The 18208-nt window shown below is 44.8% G+C and overlaps 1 protein-coding gene across 1 annotated transcript in view; it reads right to left on the bottom strand.

Moving 5' to 3' along the window:
• DAP (death associated protein) overlaps positions 1-18208 on the bottom strand; it is a 76413-nt gene that overhangs the window by 31898 nt on the left and 26307 nt on the right. The gene's annotated exons all lie outside the window — the stretch shown is intronic.

Raw genomic sequence — 18208 nt, 5'->3', positions numbered from 1 at the left:
ATGGAGAATACTGATAGTCCTAGGCAGAAACTGTTTAGAGAGTTCTGCAAAAATAAATCCATCTGACATTCCTGATTCACCACTTCTGAGAGGCAAGGAGTTTATTGACTTTATATATAATACCTTTGACCAAATATGGAGAACCAAGGAACAAAATGAAGCTGGTTGGTTGCTTCTAAGTTCAGAGGACAAAGTGATGAAAGAAAATTACGAACTCAGGGATTGTCTCCTGGCTTCAGAAGCAGATACTGAGCCTCAAATCTGCTAAGATTGCCCTGAGTGAGAGTCTCATCTCCCACAGAGAAAGAGCTGAAATTGTGGAAAAGCAGACAGGAGGTCTTATCACTCGAGTGGCTGACCAGCAATGAAGGGTGCAGGCACAGCCTCTTCAGATGTCTGCTGTTAAAGTGAGGGCATTGATTGGGAAAGAATGGGGCCCTGCAACTTGGAATGAGGACATGTGGGAGGGCCCTGATGAAAGTGGGGACACTGAGTCTGTAAACTTTGATGAGCATCTCCTGCCTGACCCATGCTCCCACCAGCCTTTTTACTTTTGTTTGAGAAGATAAACTCTGGGCTGCCTGAGGCAACAGTGGTGGCCTCCCCTGAGGCAGTTGCCAGGCAAGATAATATTGATTCTCCCCAGAAGCCACACCAAACACCCCTGCTGGCTGCTAGACCTATAATTAGACTAACATCCCGGTGGGCCCCCAGAGGTAAGGTTAAGAGTGTGACCTATGAGGAGGTGCACTACACTAGAAAAAAACTGCTTCAGTTCTCTAATTTATATAAACAGAAAACCAGAGAACAGGCATGGGAATGGATATTAAGGGTATTGGATAAGCGTGGAAGGAGTTGGATCAGGCTGAATTTATTGATTTGGGCCCACTAAGTAGGGACTCTACATTGAATGTTACAGCTCAGAGAGTTAAAAAAGGTCTAATATTTTATTTGCTTGATTAGCTGAAATATGGACTAAAAGATGGCCCACTGTGAGTGAGCTGGAAATGCCTGATCTTCCCTGGTTTAATGTAGAGGAAGGAATCCAAAGGCTTAGGGAGCCTGGGATGGTGGAGTGGATTAATCACTTTAGACATACTCATCCCAGCTGGGAGGGTCCAAAAGATATACCCTGATTAATGTCTTGTGAAATAGATTTGTGAAGGCAGCACCTGCATCTTTGAAGAGCCCTGTAATTGCTCTTCTCTGCATGTCACATCTAACAGTGGGACCCACAGTCACTCAACTACAAAATTTAAATACTATGGGAATAGATACCGAGGTGGCAGGGGCCGAGTGGCGGCACTCAACCATCAACGGCAAGGTGGAAGCAGCTACCATAATGAACAGCAGAGGCAATGAGGCAGTCAGAATAGTCTGACTTGTGTAGAGCTACGGCATTGCCTAATTAATCACAGTGTTTCTAGAAGTGGAACTGATAGGAAGCTTACTGCACTCCTTAATTTATACAAGCAGAAAACTTCTAGGTCAAAAGATAAAAGACTAATTTGAATTATAAAAAGAGAATCACAGCCCCTCAATCAATTTCCAGACTTGAGCCTTACAACAGACCCAGAACCCCTTGAATGAAGAGGCTGGGTCCTCTTGAGGAAGAACCCCACTATGTTGCCAAAAATTTATGTAGCAAATCTTTCTCCCATCTTTCCCCAAGGAGATCTCTGGTCTTTTACCAGAGTAACTGTGCATTGGGGAAAGGGAAATGATCAGACATTTTGAGGACTACTGGACACTGGCTGTGAGCTGACGATGATTCCAGGAGACCCAAAACGTCATTGTGGTCCTCCAGTTAAAGTAGGGACTTATGGAGGTCAGGTAATTAATGAAGTTTTAACTCAGGTCTGACTTACAGTGGGTCCCTGGACTCATCCTGGGGTTATTTCCCCAGTGCCAGAATGCATAATTGGCATAGACATACTTAGCAGCTGGCAGAACTCCCACACTGACGCCCTGACTGGTAGGGTGAGGGCTATTACGGTAGGAAAGGCCAAATGGAAGCCCTTAGAGCTGCCTCTAGAAAGGCTGCTATTTACTACTAGAAAAATAGTAAATCAAAAACAGTATCACATCCTTGGAAGGACTGCAGAGATTAGTGCCACCATCAAGGACTTGAAAGATGCAGGGGTGATGATTGCCACCACATCCCCATTCAACTCTCCTATTTGGCCTGTGCAGATGACAGATGGATCTTAAAAAATGACAGTGGATTATCATAAGCTCAACCAAGTGGTGACTCTAATTGCAGCTGTTGTACCAGATGCGGTTTCATTGCTTGGGCAAATTAACACATCTCCTGGTACCTGGTATGCAACCATTGACTTGGCAAATGCCTTTTTCTCCATTTCTGTCCATAAGGCCACCAGAAGCAATTTGCCTTTAGCTGGCAAGACCAGCAATATACCTTTACTGTCCTATCTCAGGGGTATATCAACTCTCCAGCTTTGTGGCATATTATTTGGAGAGACCTTGATCACTTTTTGCTTCCACAAAATATCACACTGGTCCATTACATTGATGACATTATGCGATTGGATCCAGTGAGCAAGAAGTAGCAAACATACTGGACTTACTGGTTAAACATTTGCATGCCAGAGGATGGGAAATAAATCCAACTAAAATTCAGGGAGCTCCTACCTCAGTAAAATTTCTAAGGGTCTGGTGGTGTGGGGCCGGTGGAGATATTCCTTCTAAGATGAAGGATAAGTTGCTGCATTTGGCCCTCCTACAACCAAGAAAGAGGCACAATGCCTAGTGGGTCTATTTGGATTTTGGAGAAAACACATTCCTCATTTGGGTATGTTACTCCAGCCCATTTATTCAGTGACCCAAAAGGGTGCCAGTTTTGAGTGGGGTCCAGAACAGGAGAAGTCTCCGCAACAGTCCATGTTGCTATGCAGGCTGCTCTGACACTTGGGCCATATGACCCAGCAGATCCAATGGTGCCTGAGTTGACAGTGGCAGATGGGGTGCTGTTTAGAGCCTTCAGTAGGATCGCATAGGTGAATCACAGCATAGGCCTCTAGGATTTTTGAGCCAGGCCCTGCCATCTTCTGCAGGTAACTACTCTCCTTTTGAGAGACAGCTGTTGGCCTGTTACTGGGCTTTGGTGGAAACTGGACTTTTGACTATGGGTCATCGAGTCACCATGTTAACTGAACTGTCAGCCCATCATGAACTGGGTGCTTTCTGACCTATCTGGCCATAAAGTGGGTCATGCACAGCAGCATTCCATCATCAAATGGAAGTGGTATGAATGTGATTGGTCTTGAGAAGGTCCTGAAGGCACAAGTAAGTTACCTGATCTTCATAAACCCCTCTTATGGGCATTTGAGCCACTGCTTCATGTAACTTACCCTCATAAGCTGCACTCCTGCTATCCTGCCTTCTCTCCCTGAGCCTGCACCAATGGCCTCACGGGGAGTTCTCTAGGATCAATTGGCAGAGGAAGAGAAGACAAGGGCCTGGTTCACAGATGGTTCTGCATGATATGCAGGCACCACCGAAGGTGGACAGCTGCAGCACCATAGCCCTTTCTAGGACATCCCTGAAGGACAGTGGTGAAGGTAAATCTTCCCAGTAGGCAGAACTTCCAGCAGTCCACCTGGTTGTACACTTCGCATGGAAAGAGAAATGGCTGGATGTATGATTATATACTGATTCATGGGCCATAGCCAATGGTTTGGCTGGATGGTCAGGGACTTGGAAGAAACATGATGGGAAAATTGGTGACAAAGCAATTTGGGGAAGAGGTATGTGGATGGATCTCTCTGAGTGGTCAAAAACTAAAGATATTTGTATCCCCTGTGAGGACTCACCAACAGGTAACATCAGCAGAGGAGGATTTGAATAATCAATTGAATATGATGACTTGTTCTGTGAACACCACTCAGCCACTTTCCCCAGCCACCCCCGTCATGGCCCAATGGGCCAACAAACAAAGTGGCCATGGTGGCAGGGATGAAGGTTATGCATGGGCTCAGCAACATGGACTTCCACTCACCAAGGCTGACATGGCTATGGCCACTGCTGAGTGCCCAATTTGCCAGCAGCAGAGACCAACACTGAGCCCTCGATATGGCACCATTCCTCAGGGTGATCAGCCACCTACCTGGTGACAGGTTGATTATATTGAACCTCTTCCACCATGGAAAGGGCAGAGGTTTGTCCTCACTGGCATAGACACTTACTCTGAATATGGGTTTGCCTATCTAGCACACAATGCTTCTGCCAAGACTACCATACACGGACCCACAGAATGCCTTATCCACCATCATGATATTCTATACAGCCTTGCCTCTGACAAAGGCACTCACTTTACAGCTAAAGGAGTGTGGCAGTGGGCTCATGCCCATGGAAGTCCCTGGTCTTACCAAGTTCTCCATCATCCTGAAGCAGCTAGATTAATAAAACACTGGAATGTCCTTTTGAAGCCACAACTACAACATCAACTAGGTGACAATACTTTGCAGGGCTGGGGCAGAGTTCTCCAGAGGGCTGTGTATGCTCCGAATCAGCGTACAAGGTATGATACTGTTTCTCCCATAGCCAGGACTCATGGGTCCAGGAAACAAGAGGTAGAAGTGAAAGCAGCACCACGCACCATTACTCCTAGTGATCCACTGGCAAAATTTTTGCTTCCTGTTCCCACAATATGTTTTGCTGGCCTGGAGGTCTTAGTTCCAGAGGGAGGAACGCTCCTACCAGGAGGCACAACACTGATCCCGTTAAACTGAAGTTAAGATTGCCACCTGGACACTTTTGCTCCTCCTACTTTTAAGTCAACAGGCCAAGAAGGGAGTTAACAGTGTTGGCTGGGGTGATTGTCCCAGACCATCAAGATAAAATCAGTCTACTACTCCGCAACAGAGGTAAGGAAGAGTATGTATGGAATACAGAAGATGCATTAAGGCATTTCTTGCTATTACCATGGCCTGTGCTTAAGGTCAATGGGAAACTACAACAGCCCAATTCAGGCAGGACTACCAATGGCCCAGATCCCTCAAGAATGAGAATGAAGGTTTGGTTCACTCCACCAGGGAAAAAACCACGACCTGCTGAGGTGCTTGTACTGAAGACAAAGGGAATACAGAATGGGTAGAAGGTAGTCATCCATACCAGCTACGACCATGTGACCAGCTACAGAAATGGGGACTGTAATTGTCATGAGTATTTCCTCCTCCTTTTGCTAAAAATATGTTTGTACACTTATAAACTTATACTAAGAAAATACCTTTATTTTATTTCCTTTTCCTTTATCATGTGATGTCAGATTTATTGACTTCATATCAGCATTTAAGTTTGTTAACCTACTGTAATATAGCATTTGGGTTGGGGATCGGTGCATTTCTGGTTGTACAAAGAATAGTTTTACTATGTTAGGCATAATTACTGTCTTTATTTGAAGATTATATATGATCTCAGGAGATGTGTATGGGTTCAAGCTGACAAGGGGTGGACTTGTGGTGGTTAATACTGAGTGTCAGCTTGATTGGATTGAAGGATGCAATATTGGTCCTGGGTGCATCTGTAAGAGAGATTAACATTTGAGTCAGTGGGCTGGGGAAGGCAGATCCATCCTTAATCGGGTGGGCACCATCTAATCAGCCATCAGCAAATAAAAAAAGCAAGCAGAAAAACATGAAGCGAGAGACTGGCCTAGCCTCCCAGCCTACATCTTTCTTCTGTGCTGGATGCTTCCTGCCCTTGAACATCAGACTCCCAAGTTCTTCAGTTTTGAGACTTGGACCTGGCTCTTCTTGCTCCTCAAGCTTGCAGGCAGCCTACTGTGGGACTTTGTCATTGTGAAAGTTAATACTTAATAAACCTCTCTCTCTTCCCCCCATATATATATATATATATATATATATATATATATATATATATATCTCCTATCAGTTATATATTATATATACATACATATATATATACACACACACACATATATCTTATTAGTTCTGTCCCTCTAGAGAACCCTGACAAATATACTAACTCTGAACTTGTTCACAACTACAGGTGGTCAGAAACTGGCTGCTACACCCCACCCACCTGGACCCAGATGCCACAGGATTGTCACCTTAATGAAAGCTATCTGGGGGAAAATGACAACATCTAAGTGACAACACTTTACCCACCAACAGCAACACCCTTCTCACACCCACCACCCAACGACTGACACTCATGCCAAATCTTTCTTGAAATTACTACTCCCCAACATCCTTTACAGACTGCACTTTGGAAGGAAGGAGCCCACAGAACCGAATATCAATCACAGAAGCTGCATAGCAAGACATTCAGTGTTTGATGTACCGAAAAATCCTCTTTACACGTCTTTACGCTTCTGGCCACTGCAGCTGCAAAGTCCAGCCATTAGAAGGGACAGCCATCTTTCAGAGTCATGTCCCTTGATGAAATGTCAATGTCAAAGAAATATAGACAGATATGCCTTATGTATTTGGTCATGCCTCCTCCCGCCTGCCATCACAGTCTCCTCTAAGAGTAAGCAATTAAAAAAGAAAGGCTAAATGTTTTGTCTCCGTAAAACAGTACTTACAATAACAAACTCACACCGCTAGAAGAGGGAAGATACTGTATTCATAGCCCATCAGGTCAAAAAAATTAGAAGATAAGAGTGATAAAAACCATGGCAATTAATTCAACTCCCTATATACAGTCTAACCTGTAAATATAATTTGATTTTCACAGGGCCACTCGGCTGACTATTAGTGCAGCTGGTCAGCTCAGGTCTTCCAGGCTGGTCGTTGAGTTGCAGCATGATGCCTTGCAAGAACAATTCAGTGGTTACAAAACCTTGGAAATAGTACTTAGCTCCTTTAGGTCACCTGAGCAAAACTATTGTTGTTAAGCTCATTTCATTGTGAGCTGGAGGAAGAAATAACAGAGAAGGGATGCAGGCACATACAGAAACAATCATTAAGAAGAATCAGGCAAGAAATAAAACAAAACAATTATTGAGCATAATAAAGAAAAGTAAAGGAAAAGGCAGCATGCTACAGCCACTAATTAACACATAGTCCTTTCTGAGGAGAGATTCTATTGTAGGCTCCAGGCCAGATACTAAAGCAAAAGAATGTGTGAACCCAAGCTCCTGCCTCATTAGAGATCTCTGGTCTGAGTTGGCCCTGTATTTTATTACATGCCATTATCTTCATCCTCATTGCAATGCCGAGTTGTGACACCTTCTATGCTGACAGAGCTCCTAAGGATACAGAGTACATCTTGCTCTGCATCCTAGGGGACTGTTTGTTATCCACGTGTACTTGTCAGGTGTCTATCTGCAAGATTACTGAAGGGCCGAAATACAAATGGTGCATTGTTTTGGTGCAGAAGAAAACATACAGCAAAAAAGTAAACCTGTGGGATGTGTTCAAGGCACCATACAGCAAAAACATTCCCTTTCCTTGTGCTACCCTCAAAATGTTATACAATAATTTCCGGTTAAACTCTAAATTAAAATGATTTAAAAGCACAGCACCTCTAATCCTGTTCAGGCCTGAAATGATTTATAAGTACCTATCCAGGAACTGCTCTGCCAGCAAAGGAATGCAGATGGCCTCAGTGAGAATTAATCAATCTCTGGAAGGTTCTTGAGGCCTGACTTACATTTTCTTATTTTCTCCAGAGTCTAGCAAGTTTCCACCTCTGTAACATGAACCCCATGAATATGGGACTGCTATTAATTCATGCTGTGCTTTTATTTCTTTTTAAAGCTTATAGATATTCACATTTTTCTCTCATTTTCTTTTCTCTGTAAAAGTCCCATAAGAGAAAAAGACACAGGAACAAATCTTGTGCTACAGATGAGGAAACAGTCACCAAAGGTTTGTGATTTACCAGGGGCCACCCAGGAGCAGTGGGCCAGCACCCCAGGGCCCATCAGCTTAGGGCTTTCCTAGACAAAATGCTTTACACGCCATTTCAGGCAGGCCAGGGGAGGCTGGCTCTTACGGACTATGTGTACCTAAATTGCTTGATTTAGCAGTCACACATGGGATCCAACATTTTCAAAAAGAACCAGCACATGAACTAACAGACCAAAGGCTCAGCCTGGGTAGAGTCAAACTAAAGCTGCAGGGGACACATTCCTCCTTTCTGGTTCTGTGTCCCTAAGGGATGAGGGCTCCAGTGACTTAGAGGGCAGAGTGCGTGTGCTCCCCAGGGCCTTTCACCTGGGGATGCAGCTATCTGGACAAAGTCAAGCTCTGAAAAACCCAAAAACTGCAAGGGGGTGTAGCTCCCTCCTCCCGCCAGGAGGAGAAGGCGGGGGTTCTGCCTCTGCGTGCTGACCCGAGCTTCTTGCTCCCTCCCTCCTCTTCATGCTTCCCTCTGACCCAACACCCCATGGGCTTGGCCTCGCTAAGGCTGGGAAAGGGCTGCGTCTGTTTCTATCTCTGATCACATTTGGTATCTCTGGCAAAGTGAAAACAAACCTTCCATTCTTCAGCAGTGTTTGTTTTGGGCCCATTGGGCACCACCCTTCCCATTTCAGGCTTATTTTTTTTCCACTTATAGTCGTCACGAATTTGGTAGAGGTGAGTCATGGTTTTTACCCTGGCTCCAGCTTCTTCTTGTTTGTACTTTTCCAGTCTCATTTCCTTTCTTTGCAGCTGCCTTGGGAGCCTCCAATGGCTGGCCTCCGACGTGGATATTCCGGGTCCCAAAGCCTCCAATCGCTGGCCTCTGACGTGGTTATTCTGGGTCCCAAAGCCTCCAATCGCTGGCCTCTGGCATGGTTATTCTGGGTCCCAAGCTTGAGTTGTTTCCAGACCTGAGGTGCGTGGGCTCCTGCATGCAGGGCCGGGGCTTTCTTAGTGGTTGGTGGTGTTCCTGGTTCTGAGGTTCTTGCCCCCAAGATATGAAGACTCACCAGGGCAGCAGCTGACCTTCACGTAGAGGCAGGGAGCCTCTGCAGAAGCCGGTACCCTGCAGAGCTGCTCTGACACTGCCATGGTGTCTTGTAAAGCCACAGAGCTTGAGTTGACAATTGGGGTAGAAGGAATATCACTGAAATTCTTCCGTCTTAAATGAGCTTGATGGAAACCAGCACCTAATAATACAATCCTAGTGCTGGAAAGGATTTTAGGCTTTCTTCTCAATAATTTCCCCACAACTCTCTGGGAAAAATGACTAGTTAACAGAGCAGAAACGGTGGGCAGGACACTGGGAGTCTTTGGAGTCATACACATTTGGATTTACATCTTATTGTACAGTTACTTTGGGAATGACCTTAGCCATGTCCTTAGTCTTTCTTAGATCTCCTTGGCCATAAAAGAGAGTCCCCTTACTTTGTAGGATGTGAAGACTGAATAAGACTAAGTATGCAAAGCACCTGGTCTAAAGGCAGCTGTGTTTGCTGTTATTTGGCTGTTAGACTTCCTGAATGCTGCTGAACTGCTTAAGTCCATACCAGGGACAATCTTTTAAATGTCTTATTCCCCAAGGCCCAATTAAGATGAGCCATAATCATAAACTCAACAGGCCACATGACAGATGCTTTCAAAATAGATTCAAGTCCCATGGGAAAAGAACGTTCAATTCTGCCTATTGGACAGTTGGCATGCATACTCTCTTCTGCCTCCCCCTGGAGTCCTTACAAATATGGTGGTCAACTAGGAAGTTATCATTACCCACAGTGAAAGAAGAAACTGTTGATGAACATTGTCTTCCTTTAACACAGTGTTGATACATTTCTGAAACATGTGTAGGCTTCACATGTGTTGCAGAGACTGGGATGGTGTGTGTGTCTCAGGTAAATGCTGCTCACTGCGTGGTGGGGAATGGGCAGCAGCTCTCACTCTGCTCATGAGAAACGCAGTCTCGGGCCCACCCCAGCCCTGCTAAGGCAGAATCTGCATTCTGACCAGATTCCCGGGTGATCTGCAAGCACATTAAAGTTCAGGAGGCTCTGTAGTCATGCAGAGGAGGCAGGCATGTGATGGTAAAGGTGCTGGCCCCAGCCCAGGAGGCTGGTCTGGGTTCTGATGGGTTCTCTTCAGCCCCTGCGACTGCGGCTTAGCTGAGGACAATGGGCAAGTCTTATCATGCTTATCCTCATTACATACAAAACTGTGAAGGGCCTGAGGTTTTATCCCACTGGTCAGCTAACAAGTTAGCCTGCCACTGTGTGTGCATGTTTGTGGAACGATGTGTGGTGTCTCCGTGTTTGTGCATGCGTGTGTGTATTCACAACAGAAGGTGCAAGACCTCTCAGTCAGAGAGAGCAGCAAGAACGACATCTTAGCACTAGTTTGCTAAGTGCCAATCCCCATGGTGATGTGACATGGTGAGGGCCAAGTGTCACCTATGCATGCAGTGGAATCATCATAGAGGACATACCCCAGAATTAGGGACCTCTGACCTTGTACAGGGCTGCTGGTGACCTTCTCTCTCCACTATTGAGAGAGAGGGAGAGACAGAGAGAGAGAGAGAGAGACAGACAGACAGACAGACAGACAGAGAGAGGCAGAGACAGAGAGTTAGCTTCATCCTGGAACGTAAGCAACCATCTTAGGGGAGCAGAAGGGAGACTTCTGTAAGCTTTATTGTCATAAAATGTCTCCTTATATAAACATTATTAACTTGAATGTAAATGTCTTTGCTCAGAGGACCCGGACTATGCAGAAACATGAGATGTCTGTGTGAACTGTCTCTCAACGTGCCCACGTGTCAGGAGAATGGGTGGCTGACACACAGTACCTGGCCATTGCCCCAGGGGAGCTTGTAGTCTGAGAAGCAGCCGAAATGGAACCACAGTGTCATGAGAGGGGAAGTCCCAGGTACCTGGGGAACACACAGGGGGTCAGCACGCCTTGATGAAAGCAGGCCTGTCAGGAAAGAGTTCCTGGGCTGACTTCCAAGCTGAGACTTGACGTTTAGATTGGCTGGTTCTGAGTGCTAGGCAGGGAGCCCTGATAGTTGGCCACGAGTGGTAGGGATGGGGCCTGCTGCCTTACTCCTGATGCCAAAGGGCCTGGCTTCATTATGAGGGTTTGGATGTGGGAGCCTGGGGAGAAGGAGAAATACATGTTGATGATTCTGGCTGGGAAAACTCAGTATCCAAGTTATCAGAGCCTGGTAACAAGATGGAAAGGGGAGCAGAGTTTGAGGGAAGAAAATGGCTTGCTGTTTAGAGGCAATTCACTGTGTTTCTGGAAATATAAATTGAGACATCCAATCTATACAGTCATCCCTTGGCAGCCGTGGGAGAGTGGTCTAGGACCCCTGTGGATACCACAATCCTGCAGATGCTCACGTCCCTGATATAAAATAGTGTAGCATTTGCATATAACCTCCACACATCCTCTCGTATACTTTAAATCATCTACAGTTACTTATAATTCCTAATATAATGTAAATGCTATGTAAATAGCTGTTACCCTGTACTGTTTAGGGAAGAGTGCCAAGAAAAAAAGTCTGTACATGTTCAGTACAGATGCAATAATCCATTTTTTTCCTGAATATTTTCAGTTCACAGTTGGTTGACTGCCGTGGGCCGAATCCTTGGATGCGGAACCCACAGATACAGACTGTCTATGATTAATAGACAAAGAAAAGAACATGAAGGCAGTTGTAACTTTTTTTTTTTTTGGATATCAGAAAGTGAAATTTTATTTTTTGTTTTTATTTACTAATAATATTTGTTTACAGGTATTTATTTATTTTTGAGATGGAGTCTCACTCTGTCACCCACGCTGGAGTGCAGTGGTGCGATCTCGGCTCACTGTAACCTCTGCCCCCCAGGTTCAAGCGATTCTCCCGACTCAGCCTCCTGAGTAGCTGGGATTACAGGTGCCTGCCATCACGCCTGGTTCATTTTTATGTTTTTAGTAAAGACGGAGTTTCACCATCTTGACCAGGCTGGTCTCGAACTCCTGACCTTGTGATCCACTTGCCTTGGCCTCCCAAAGTGCTGGGATTACAGGTGTGAGCCACCATGCCCAGCCTCAAATATTTATTCTTTTGATAATTATTTGTTCATTTTCTTTTTAATCCATTGGGAATTTGATGTGTTTATTACTGATTTATATGAGCTTTCCATTCATTTACAGTCTGTATTAGGTTTTTAGCTATCACTGCTGCTTTTTAGAAGCCTTAAATGTGAAGTTACTTAAAATGCTGGGGGAAAGATTTAGGCTGAGCCCAAAAGATAGGCCAAAAAGACAACAAAGAAGACCTCTGATGGACAGAGACTATGTTCTTTTGCCCTGTTTTCCAGACCTTCAGGGAAATTAAATATAAACAGATATATGGAGAAGCTGAATCTGAGTTTAAGAAATTAAAGCAATAAATTTAGAATTTTACTGATTTGTTCATGTTCTTGAGAAAACTTGGCCTTCCAGTAAGTCCAAGTAAATAGACATAATCAACAAACTCCTGGGTTCAAATTAATCACAAACTAGCAGAAATATGTCTTGCTTTTAGATACAACTTTTGATCATGACCACAGCACGAGGTGGGGGCTGCGGGGCTAACCCATGAGGAAGGTCTGGAGAGAGACCCCCATGTGGCACCCTTACGTCAAAGTGTGAGTGAATGGTGGGGAGAGAGGCGGAGGGGAAGAGGAGAGAGGCGGAGGAAAAGAGGCAGGGGGAGAGGGCCAGCCAGCCCCATCCCCAGCATCAGCGACATCATTTTTTCTGCTTTTTTCAAAATGAACATTGATGCTGCTTCCCCAACCAGTACAGGTTCGCCATATGTCCGCATATTGAAATTCTATGTGTTCTTTCAGGTTCAAAGAGTATCAACTTTCTCATGTTAATTAAACAGCAAGTTAACTGGCAACATTCATGTTGTTAATTGTCCTAGTTTTCTTCTCAACCTACAGAACTTATTTAACATTGCAGGATATGAACAACTCTTCTCCTATAAAGAGGGTAGGTTTCAAAAATGTCAAAACCATTCCCTCATGTCCAGTTTCTACTGAGGCCACGTGTAGCTGAAAGTTAACCTTAGCTACAGAGGTCATGCTGTGCTGTTCTGTAGGTAGGAATGTTAGATAAATGCAATGAATTTGTGCTCTTAAAGTCAAACAAACTTTATACCCAACCAACTTTGAAAATAGGCGCCTGTATCAGAACATGCATATTTCTACTCCACCATCTTAGCCTCCCTCCCCTTCATTTCCTACCTCCCACGATGCCACCCAGAAAGGTAAACAGCAATTACGTCTCTTAATTTCGATTGGCCAAAATTGCCCTAAATTCCATTATCATCACTATGAAACTGCTACAAAGGAATGCTTAACGGATGTCATTTATAATCTTTATTCCTGACTTACATAAATTCAAAGTGATCCAGTTAATGGTTTTGTCAAATTCTTAGAATGCCAAAGATGTCCCCTTTTCTCCAGTGTTCTCTCTTGGGTATTCCTTCCTAGAATGCCAGGGCAACTACTGCCAACCACATTCTGACTAGCACACCAAACACTCTTGATCATGCCGAGTTTACAAAATCCTTAGCCTCAGGCTTGCCTATACAGCTTGAAGCCACGTCCATAGAGATGCTACTCTGGTCCCTCTTAGCAGAAAATTCATCTTTATGGTGATCCCAGGTTAACGGTGGAGCAGACGTGCTCGGACATCCAGGTGCTGCCGGAGCCTGCCTGCACAGCTGTGTCCTGGGGCAGCCACCCTAGCATCTGTCTTCATTTCCTCTTTCCACATGCGTTCTGCAGAGGGCCTGGGCTACCAATAATGGTGGTTACAAAATTCAGTGAGGCTCTCCTCACCGGCAACTTTCTCAGGAGATAAAGACCCCTTGCTGCCCCTTGCCATCTGTGCTTTCTTTGCAGCCCTGCTAAGTCTACTTGCCAGAGCACATGTCAGCTGTCCGTGTGCTCATCGTCTGTTGTTCCCAGTGGTATGCCAGCCCTGTGAGAAGAGGATTTTGTTTTGCTCACTAATGTGTCCCCGCTGTGTAGAGAATACCTGGCACAGACAAGGTACTTACACGGACATCAGGGGAATAACGTGCAGGGAGGGGATACTCGGATGTGCGTGCCAGGGAAAACAGCTAAGGGCTGCTGCTGGAAAAATTATTAGGACACAAATCCTGTCCTGTACAAATCTACTACAAGAGTAGGGGATGATAAATTTCTAGTAATTTAACCTGTGGTCTCTGGTTAGTTCTGATGGAGCCTGTAGGGATAATCTTTAAAAAGGTTTGGCCTTACTTATAAACTACTCAGTGTTTTTGTTCTAAAGTGCAGTTCTACTTACGTCTGTTTCTGGGTTCAAACACACACCTACTGCGGAGCAGGTCTGGCTTTAAGATGGGGCTCTGTAGAGAGCCCTGGAAGGGGGAATCTTTCTCTATAAAGAGCCCATGGGTGAAGGGAGGAATCTCTCCACGGCTTTGGCTGGTGCCAGTTGTACCTCAGAACCTGGACCTGGATTCCGACCTCTAGCCACCAGCCATATTGGCTTTGGATCCTGAGCCCTGTGCGAGGGCTCCTGAACCTCATTCCCCAGGCTCCGGGTCCTAACATGTGGCTCAGCAGTGCTCCCTGCACTTCATTCCTTCTCAGTACAGACCTGGGCCACCTGCTCATCCCCACTGCTCCAGGAGACCTCCCTAGCCTGCCTTCTGCCCGGCCACACTGCCTGTGGTACTGGTCTTTGTACCTGACTTCCCAACCTCCATGGCATTGCAAACTGCACATCTAACACAATCTTAGCAATGTCTGACTTAGGGAGAATCGAGTCACCCAATTCTGGCCAATGAGTTTGCTAGGGGACTTCTGGTGAAGCTTTACTTGCTCCTAAAAAGAGATGAATATCTCGAGATACCTGTTTCTTTCTCTCAATGCCACTTGTCTAGGTATAAAGCATGGATACGCTATAGCCAACCCTCTGCCAGCCTGTGGAGGCAGCTGTTCCAGGAGGAGGGCAGAGAGGTGGCCCTGGAAGAGCCCAAGGGACCCACCTCTCCTGTCGTCAACCCCATCAGTGTGTCCTTGCTGCCTGAGCCTGGCTACATGAGATACCTCTCTCAACCCCCGAACGGTCCTGATGTCCCTGAGGAGTTCAGTCATGGTCCTCCAGAAAGTCCTCCCACCACAGCAAGCTTCCACTTCCTCAGCGATGACAGTGTGCCACGGTTCCCAATTTCCATGCAGAAGGACTTCCTTTTTATTGAGGTAAAATTCATAGAACATAAAATCCACCATTTTAACTACCTGAAATTGTATAATTTAGCGGCTTTTAATACATTTGCTATGTTATACAACCAGCATCACCATCTAATTCCAGAACTTTCCTCATCCTCAAAAGCAACCGATACCCATTCAGCAGCCACTCACCATTCCCCCTTTTCTCCTCAGCCCCTGGCAATCAGTCATCTGCTGTCTCTATGCATTTGCTTATTCTGGAGATTTCATATAAATGGAGTTGTTGAATATGTGGCCTGGTGTCTTGTTTCTTTTACGTAGCACAACGTTTTCAAAGTTCCTCCCTGACTGTACCATCAATCAGCCCCTCGTTTCTTGTATGAATATACCACGTTTTGTGTCTCCATTCATCAGCTGATTAATGTTTGGGTTGTTTCAATTTTTTGGCTATTGGGAATAATGGTGGGATGAACATTTACGTGCAAGTTTCTGTTTGAGCACCTAGGAAGAGAATTGCCAGGTCCCATGGAAATGCTGTTCAGCTTTTTGAGGGTCTATCAAACTGCTTACCACAGCAGCAAGGGCCTTGTTATTTGTTTTAGAAATATTCTTATTATGGTCAAAAAACATACATTACAAAATTTACCATCTTAACCATTTTAAGTGTATAGTTTAGTAGTGTTAAGTATATTTACATTGTTGTGAAACAGATCTTCAGAACTACTTCATCCTGCAAATCTGATACTTAGTACACATTAACCACTAATCCACATTCCTCTTTCCCCCAGTCCCTGGTAACCACCACTCTAACTTTCTGTATCTATGAGTCTGACTACTTTAGATGCTGCATATACAGAGGATCATGCAGTATTTGTCCTTTGGTAGCTGGTTTTTTTCACTTGGCATAATGACCTCCAGGTTCCCCTATGCTGTGGCATTTGACAGGATACTCCTCCTTTTTAAAGGTTGCATGCTATTCGTGTGTGTCTGTGTGTGTGTGTGTGTGTGTGCACTATATTTTGTTTATCCATTCATCTGCTGATGGGCATATGAGTTGCTTCCATCTCTTGGGCACTGTGAGCAGTGCTGCTGTGAACGCGAGAGCACAGACATCTCTTGGTGACCCTGCTGTTCTCAGTTCTCTTGGGTATACGTCCAGGAGAGGATGAGAACTAATTTTTAACATAGAAAACTTTGTGGGGTGCTACCCGATATTTGTTTCACTTTTGGTATCTAGATCCTTCTGGATCTTTAGCAAAATCTAACATCTTACCTCTCAAGGGCTCCACTTAGGAGCACCTGGATTAAGTGATCCTTGGGTTGTATCCAGCCCTAAATCTGCATTCTATGAGAATCTCTTGAGTAGAACACCACCCTCAATACTCCAGCCCATATTAATTCCACAGTAATGACTACAGTCCTGCCTTACAGGAAGTGCACAATCAAAAATAAAAAATCCAAGTAAACATCCTTCCTAGAGAGAACTGAAGGACCAACAGAACACGTGAGGATAAAGAATTTTCTTCCCCAACATAACTATTACCAATTCACCTTTTTCACCAACTGGAAAATAAGAAGTAATCAAGTTAATTACCTATTTTATTTTAGAGTATCGAAGTCCAAGAAATTATTACTGATTCACCAAGTATTTTCTGAGTGCTATGCCTTCCAAGACAATTTTGAAGTCAACAGGGTTTATTTAGATAAAGAGGACTTAAAAACTTCAGGCCGAGTAATTTTAACCTAATAATAAGGGCTCTTACTTTGATGTGGTTATTATTACATATTTCATTCTGTAAAATCCAAGCACTGGAGAGCTGATTTAAATTCAGTTCATATGTTTATGTAATAAGAAAACACTCCTGATAAATAGTGCAACCTTTTGAGTCACACCATAAAAACAAAAGAGCCGTCCATTCTAAGAGGCTGACTCCAGTGCAGACTCACAGAGCAGAGTCTCGAAGGCAGAATTGATGACCCCATTTCCTTTCTTCCCTCCTTCCATCAGATAAAAAGGGCCCTGCCGGGGCAGATGGGAGTGTGACAATCTTCGAAGGAGGCTGGGACGTGTGGAGGGAGAGAGAGCAGGAAGGGGCCATTTGGAAGCTCATAAATCACACCTGGTTTCCACATCCGTTATGTAGCCAGATGTTGTACAAACACCGTCTTAAAGCCTGTTACCAGCTGCAACTGGCCCTAGAGGAAAACCTGGCCCCCTTCACTTTCTTTCTCATCCCCCAATCTGAAGAGTTCAGCCAGGATCTCATGACATATGGGTACCCATATGCTCCGTCCCTCTGCGGTGATGCTTTGATTCACTGCCTGCCAGCCTCAAGCCTTTCTCTGGTGCCCACCTCCAGGAGAGGAGGAATCAGGCTGGATTCACTAGGAATCCTGACAGTGCTATTACTGTGTTCATAGGGCGACGGCAAAACTGCTTAAAATGCTTATATTGTCATTTTTACTGATCGTGCTAAAATACACATATCCACAGGCGTTGGGCGAAATGTTTAATTCCCACTATACACAATAACAAAAGTGGTATTGGCTATGATAAATTAATCCATGATTAAGGCAGTCCCTTGTGCTTAAGAAGGCAATTATTTTGTTGGGAAAATGAGCTAAACATGAAGATACATTCTATTTATATTTATTTTTTATTTAAAGAAACAAAATGAATTAAACTTTGCCACTATTTACGGTATGTCCCCCAGGCAAACTGCCCCTCACCCAGCCTCCTGGTCCTGAGAGCTCCCAAGGAAGCAGGGGGACTGCCACCCACAAGCCTCCGTGCCCTTCCCTTGCTTTCAGTGTCCTGCAACACACCCATGACTCCATCTGGCTAACGGGGCAATGATTTCAATTCTCTAGTTTTATCCTCAATATATCCCCAAGTGCCTCAAACTGTGCTCAGATGTTGTATTTAGAGTGAATGTAAGCCAACTTTTACGAAACGGAAAAGTGGCTTTAGAAATTCCTGAAAAAATAACCTCTGGAGGCTGAAGTTAATCCCAATACGAGCACAAGTGAACATAAGCCTGTCGTCACTGGTTTCCATGTTACAAA

This window comes from Sapajus apella, unplaced genomic scaffold, assembly GCF_009761245.1.
Source record: "Sapajus apella isolate SASKATOON/1434 unplaced genomic scaffold, GSC_monkey_1.0 scaffold11, whole genome shotgun sequence".
In the NCBI taxonomy this organism is placed as follows: domain Eukaryota; kingdom Metazoa; phylum Chordata; class Mammalia; order Primates; family Cebidae; genus Sapajus; species Sapajus apella.
This window is presented reverse-complemented; position numbering and strand designations above follow the sequence as displayed.